We start from the raw sequence: 7,658 nt of genomic DNA on the forward strand, positions 1-7,658 counted from the left end.
CTAGCCACCCAGGAAAGAAATTACTACATCACCATCTGATGTTTTGAAGGATGGTATCACAGATAGTATGCCCCACTACCCTTCATTACTAAATACCAAAATGAAAATGGATTTAAACTCCAGCAGAAAAAAAAAATTAGGTTAACATTACTCCTGACTATGAAGGCTGTTAAACACCCAAGTGTTTAAACATTCCCCACCACCACCACCTTTACTGGCATCTGGAGGGTAGTGGTGTAGGATAACAGAAAGGGCTGGATGGCCTTTTAAGGCTTTCTTCCTCATTTAAGATTTTAGCTGATTTAGAAATTTCATCTTCCTGGGATCTTCCTCCGCTCTGAAGAGCAAGCAGGCAGCCATTAATTCCTGGGCTTGGTACTGGGCCACAGGTGCTGTGTGTGTGAGACTGTGGGGTAGGGATGCAGATGATTAGTGGATAAAGACCATCAGCTCTAGCAGAATTACAGAAAGCATTTATTGGGAAGTGATGCCCTGATTTAGCATCACCTGAACATGAGGTGTTAGGCAGCCGCCCAGGATGAAGCAGGAGCCTTGTTCACTCTGCTCTATTAAGAAGTATCTCCATCCCAAAACAGCACAGCAACACATACTGGAGACTTGGCCCTACCCAAAGGATGTGTATGCTTTGGGCATAGCTGAGACAGCCATGCCAACAAAACTAAGTGCCAATGGAGAAGTAGCCCTTGCATTGAAGTCTATTCAAAACATGCACAAAGATTTCTTCTGAGCCTCCCACAGTTTAACTGAAAGCATTTTAAATGGGCCATAGCTCCACAGGACTCCAGAAGACCATACCTATGGGTACAAGAAAGCAATCACACATTCATACATGTGTAACTCCCTTCCCCCTAAACACACAGGCATATATATCACACTGCAAACATACACCCACATGGACACAAGTATAGTGGGCCCTTCTGTCTGAAGCCTGGGGGTGGAGAGGGGGGCATCCTGGAGAGATGCATGCTCATTTCTTGTTTCAAACCTCATGGCCTCCTGTATCAAATCTTAATTTCTTAAGATCTTAATTTGTGTTCCAAATCTTAATTTCTTAAGATCTTAATTTGTTGCCATCAAGGCCTCACTAAAACCCTAAACCCCCAGGGTAGAGACAAACACTCAGACCCTCCCAGGGCTGGCACAGTTGTCTTCACCTTGGAAAGTCCTGGGTACAATGGTGAGGAAGAAGCCCAGTAGCCAGCATCCTACTGCCCTCTGACCGCATTTTTATACAAGTGGTGGGAGGCAGGGGACGACATTTCTGATCTCAAGCTCATCAGTGCCTTCAGACACAAGACTAATACCGGGTACCAGAAGTAGGAATCCCCTCCTTTACTCAAGTGTTAGATTTCTTAAAGCATAGATGCATACATATACACTTTTAACTGGGCCCACTCTCTCCCACCAATAGATCTCAGGGTAAAAGTCATGCCCCAAACAGGAGCTACAATCTAAACTTGGGGTGGGAAGGGTGGCCCGATCTCCCTTCAGGGCCACCTCCAGCTCTGCCTCTTCCCTTCTGGACCTCTTTCCCTCTTCTCAATCTCCCTCCCTCCCCTCCACGCACACCCATCCCAGCCCGGAAACAATCACCCTTTGACAAGCGAAGCTGCTGAGCTGAGAGCCAAGAACGGCTCGGGTGGGGGTAGGGGGTAGCAGCGGGCATCCCGGCCGGGTTTAACTCTAGAGGAGCGAGAGCGAGATGCCCAAGTCCCCTTCCCCGGGCCTGCAGCCCCCTTCCCACACATCCGTCCTTGATCCGCGCCGTGGGAGTCCGAGAGGCTGGGGTGATGGGGAGGGTGCTGGGGGAGGGGGGAGTAGATACCAAGCCCACGAGGGGACCTTTCCTCGCTGCTCCTCCCTCCCTCTCTCCTCCGCCCGTCGCAGGGAGGGCCCCCCGCCTCAGCTGGCGAGGTTGGTACAGACCATTAGCAGTGCAGGTCCCGCTGGCAGCTCCCTCTCGGAGGTGGGGAGGGGGAAGAGGGGGATGGATGGGGAGGGGGGGAGGGGGGAGAGGAGGCAGGGAGAAGAGGAGCTGTCAGTGTTGCTGGAGGCACGGGCGCATCCGCCGCCACTGATGTGATTCTCCGCTCCGGCTCCAGGCTCTAGCACCCCTAGCCCTCCTCTTTCTCTTCCTCCTCCTCCTCCTCTCCTTCCTCCTCCCCCTCCCTCTTTCCTCCCCCTCCCCTCCCTCCGGTCCCCTTCCCTTCCTGGTCCCCGCTCCTTCTCGCCCGCCGGCTCTGGCTCTGCATCCCGAGCCCAGCCTCCTCCAGACTCTGGCCGCCTCTGTCGCCTCCGAGCTACGCGGAGGTGCTGGGTCGGAGCGCAAGAGCCCCGAGGCGAGGCTAGCAGAACCAAAGCCGGGGGTGGCGGGGCCGGGGTCCGCGAGCTGCCGAGCTGCCAGAGGGGAACGCGGCAGCGGGGAAGGCGGCGGCGGCGGCGGCGGCTATGAAGTGGCCCCCGGTGGCCCGGAGCCCGAGCGTACCGAGGCAGGGAAGCGAGGGAGCCCGGCGCCCGGGCCCCGGGCAGCACCAGCGGGGTGCCGCGTCTGGGGATTAAGGGCTGGAGGGAACTGCGCGATGGAGCTGGAGCGAGCCGGGGAGGATTCAGACTCTCGAAGCCAGGTAAGTCTCCCCCCTTCTTAGCCCCCCCGCCTCCTGTCTCCCCGGCTCCTGCGTCCTCCTCATCCCTGCCCGCTGCTCAAGGCTCTCCCCCCTTGCACTCCTTCTGCTCGCCGCCGCCGCCGCCGCCGTACAGAGCCCCTTTATGCATCTCTATCAGTACCCATCCCATGTCCGTCCCTGTGTGAAGAGGGGGAAGGGCAGGCTCCCCACACACACCCCCACCCCGGGAGGGAGCAGGCTGAGGCTGTCAAACCAGGCTAGGGAGGCACCGGGGAGAGGGGGTACTGGGGGTCTACGGTTGGGGAAGGCGCTGCCTGGGAATGGTGATGGTGCGTGGCTGTAAGGTTTCCTCAAAGGAGAAACCCCTAAACAAAACACAGCCGTTCCAGCTGAGGAAGGAGAAAGGCTTTCTTTTGCTGGGAGGTGGGGGGAAGAGACAGAGAGCTGAACCTACTCACCAGATTCCTGCAAACTGTCCCAGGCTAATGGGCCATCTGCCCCTTCCTCCCAATCCCTAAACAAGTCGTTTACTATCAGGTTCACCACTAAGGATGGAGGGGAAGAGAGAAATCAGGGGGCGATGGGAGTCCCTTTACTCCATTCTTGCTTCTACCACCATCAGCCATTGGTATCCCCATTCATCCTTAGCTTGAGCTAACTTCTCTGATGGGGACACAGGATCTGAGGGGCTCCAGCTCTAAAGGATCCTGGGAGTGATGGAGGAGAAAGAAGAAAATAGGCAGCAGAGAATTTCAAGACTCAGTGATTGCCTATGGCATGATGAGGAGACAGCTAGTGACTCCAATTTACAGCTCACCTCTCCTTAGTTCTCTCCATATCTAAAGTCCCTGGGCCCCCTGCTCTCCAAAGTCAAAGAGTACAACTTTAAAAATAGCAACTGGGAGACAGAGGAAGAAGGAGGAGAGGAAGTCACAGGACCCATCATTGCCAGGGAATAGAGGTGACAGCCTGGCACAGAGTAACTAAGGTCAAGAGACTACACACACACACACACACACACACACACACACACACACTCCAGATATATATATATCCTTCATACCTGATAAGTTCAAAGGTCTTAGTACCTAATTACTGTCTTCAGTTCTGAATGAAGTTAGGGTGACTTTTTGAGAGAAGGCATTAGAAGTTTCCTTGACACAGGCCTTTGGAATAAATAGACTCCTTTACTAACCTCTTGGCTGCATCCTATAACTGGCGGAAGGGTATTGCCAGGAGTTTTTTGTGACATGAGGCACCTAGAAAATGGGAGAACTCCAGCACTGGGCAGTACAACCATGTCTTGTGGTTTGATTACATCGAACAGCATCGTGATGGTTTGTGAAGCATTGCATTGTTGGAACACACCCTTCAGTTTGTGTGGCGGGGTGTTGTATAGCTCTACAAGTTAATGTGACATGGTTGGTAAGCATCCCTGGATTGTGTGGCATAATTATATAGCACAATAAGAATTGTTCTGTTTTGCTGTTGTGTTCTATAGTTTGACAATTTCACCATCCTACCCCTTGGTACCATGGAAGACAGGAATTGTGACATTTCCCTTAGATCCTGCAAGGTAGTGACTGCTAACTGAACAGACTCAGAATCTAATACCTCCCTCTCTTCCAGCCAAACTAGACAAAGACATTTACCCCTTGGGTCGCTCAAGGTGAGAGCCCACTTCTAACTTCAAGAACCCTAATAGCCCTTCTGCTACCATGATCTTCACATCCTTCTTGGTGCTGTCAAAAAGAGGAAAGATAGTTTGGAGGGAGTAGAAAAGGTTAATGTCCTTGACTGTTCTCAGAGATGCCCCAGTGTGGCTGGGGTCACCTCTTAAGTAATTGCTTTTTAACCTGCCATGATATTAAGAAAACAGTTGGGTAGGGGAGTGGTTTTGTGTGTGTGTGTGTGTGTGTGTGTGTGCGCATCTACATATAAGCAAGTTGAAGGTATTTGAGCTAGTATACACATGTGCCTCAGCATCTTCGGTTGGGGGAAAAGAGAATTGTGTACATATGTTCCATGCTTTGGTAAGTGAGCATACAGATTTGTTCAGACTCTTCTAGGCTAGAGTATTGGCAGAAGCAAATCACATAGAAACAAAGTCCTCCAACTACAAGACTGGTAGGAAAGAGTTGAGGACAGGCCCAAGTCCAGGGGTAGTGCCTCACTTCTCCCATTCATTGCTAGAGTTAGATGCAATTTTCTACAGTGGCCATGTTGGGGATGGGAAGCACAAGGCCCAGAGAAGAGGAGGGTGGTGGTCAAGCTGGGCTTTCTCCTTTCCTCCAATAAATTCTGGGTGGAAAAAGTGTTAACCAGAGGCAGGTTTTTAATTGAGGTGAGGGGAGCAGAAAAAAAAATGGGCCCTGGGTAGGAATTAGGATTAGAGATAGTCAGGGCTCTGGCAACAAGGTTGTCAGGGGCAGTATCTTTGATGCATCCCACAAGCTGGTCTACCTAATAGGAACAACCAAAGAGCCACCTGAAGGTTGCACCAAACTAGAAAATTAGGGGAAGGTAGCAAGCAAGGAAGGGAGAGACATAGTTTTTGAGTGTATATATTGGCCACTAGATACACCACTCAAATGTGGTGTACAGTATCCCAGATTTCACTGTCAGAATTATGTCTCTAATAAGACCAGGAAAAGAGAGGGCCTTCTTTGTCAATCTCTGGGACAGTCTCCACTTTTGCTTGGGAAAATCTAGCATGGAAGTGAGTCCTGAAAGGGTCCCTGCTTCAGGGTAGCAGGGAATCTAACTTCCTACCTAAAGGGAAACAAATTCATTCCAGTGAATTGAATGGAGGCACAGGGGAAATTTAGGTAGAATAACTAGCTGGGCAGGGTTCCAGAAGTTGGTGCACATGGATAACATTTCACCAAGGCTTCCACTCAAGTTGAGCATACCAGTGAGACCCAGCACTCCAGGCTCTCCCATCATCCTCCTGCTACTGTCGATGCCTTTCCATAAACGCAACCCAGACCTCAAGTTTGAGGAGTGGCCTTGGTAACAGATTGAAAGAAAAAAGAAGCAGGTCACCAAAGGGACATGACCTTCCTGAAGCTGGTTCCAGGAAAATGCTAAACAGTGGCTCAGGCTCAGGCCACTGACTTTCCATCCTTATGCTCCACTGCTTGGACAACAGAAAAATCATGCATGTTTCCTCAAAGACAATTGAGCAAAATGTCTGATGATTCCTTAGCAAGGACAGAGGGAGGTCTGGAGGGATCCCATAGTTATAATTAGTTAGAGATGTCAAGGACCCTGCCTCCCAACCTCCACTGCATACCACTAAATGAAGCCAGGGACCCCAGAATCATTTATCATGGGAGTTTCTATACTAACCAGCACCAGAACAAGTCAAAGTATCATTGATGCAGCCTCCCCCCTTCCCTCCTGTGGTCCATGTCTTTCCCAAACAGTGGTTTCTTCTCTCACCAAAGCTATGCTTTCTCCAACTGTGCTCAACTTAACCCTTACTTAACCCATGCCAAAAAGAAAGCAAACTCTGCACCTCTAGGTGAGTGCATTCTCTTGCAAAGTTACAAAGGGATTTTAAAAATAAGGACAAGCTATTCATTGGAATTATCAATAAACAATATTCACAGGTTTGCCATAAAAGTGGCCATTTTTAAAAGAACTTATAAGGATGGACTCAACCAAAAAATGAAGAAATAAAACCCAATATAGTGAACTCTTGATTATCCATCCTAATTGACCATATGAATTCATAACCTCAGATAACTCAAAATAACATATATATGTATTTCTTTGGAATGTATTATGTGGTGTTTGGGGGGTTGCAGCAACAGCAAATTTACCTTCTTAATGAGGTTTGGCTAAAGCCAATATTAAAATGAGTTTGCTTTCCCTGAGCACACACCAACTGATGGCAGGGCAGACAACCCAGAAGAAAACTGGATGGCAAGGGTAAGCCAAACCAGGATTAAAACTGTGCCATTGATAAGCTTTGCAGTGGTTTATCCATAGGTGGATAATCAAGAATTGACTACATACCAAAAAAAAATGGATCTTGAAACTTTACATCACTTTTCCTTTTGTTTTGAAGTTAGAGGCAAAGAAATGATTTCTCAATGCCTGTGAATAATTCAGAGATACATGATATGGAGGCCGCAAAGCAAAGAGGAAAGAACCTTGTATTTGGAGTCAGAGGACAGGGATTCTGAGACTGAGGAAAAGTCACAATCTATCTGTGACTCGGTTTCCTTTTCTGTAAAATAAGGGGGTTGGACTCAATACCCTGTAAGGTCATTTCAGCTCTAAATCTATGATCCTATGATATAAAGACATATATACACACACATCAAGGATCTGAAATCTCATCAGTAACTTAACAGATAAGTGTTAGTAGGCTGACTGAGCTATAGAGAAATAAAGTTACTTGTCCATGACCCTGCAGTTAGTAAGCGTAAGAAAGAGGACTTTCTTTCTGGAAGTCTTCCAGACTTCAAGTCTGAAACATTATCCACTATGCCACACTGTTTCTCAAATAGAACATATATATTCATCATATATATGCATGTATATATACATGTGTGTGTGTTGATATGTATGTATGTATGTATGTAGTTGTGAATATATATATAGATTATAAGCTTGGGTTTCCTTTCCTTTCATCTAGGGCAAAAGTTTCCTCTTCAGGTGTTAGACACTTTAGATGAACTCAGGTTATTATCCAAACCTTTCCTGTGTAGCTATAAATGGAAATATGTCCATACTGGTTGCAAGGCACAATGTCAACTGACCTAATGTTGTTTCCCTCATGAGTCTCCAGCATATCAATTTCAAAGGACAAATGGCAGAAAAGTTCAGCATCAGCTTCAACGATTCCATCAGTAGCAACAGTATATGTGATTTCCATGAAAAGTGTGCGGTGGCTATCTTAGTATTACCTTGAATAGTGGAATGTTTCCTAACTAATGTATCCCAAACATTTCTTTATACTATACTATACTATACTATACTATACTATACTATACTATACTA

General features: G+C 48.0%; 1 protein-coding gene across 1 annotated transcript in view; it reads left to right on the top strand.

Moving 5' to 3' along the window:
• The first annotated feature begins 2,624 nt into the window (after positions 1-2,624).
• B3GAT1 (beta-1,3-glucuronyltransferase 1) overlaps positions 2,625-7,658 on the top strand; it is a 53,998-nt gene continuing 48,964 nt past the window's right edge. Inside the window, exon 1 of the mRNA XM_027835230.1 lies at positions 2,625-2,645. The gene's annotated coding sequence lies outside the window, so the exon portion shown is untranslated. The remainder of the gene's footprint in view (positions 2,646-7,658) is intronic.

The sequence above is a fragment of the Vombatus ursinus genome, unplaced genomic scaffold, assembly GCF_900497805.2.
Source record: "Vombatus ursinus unplaced genomic scaffold, bare-nosed wombat genome assembly UNPS02014813.1, whole genome shotgun sequence".
Classification (NCBI taxonomy): Eukaryota; Metazoa; Chordata; class Mammalia; order Diprotodontia; family Vombatidae; genus Vombatus; species Vombatus ursinus.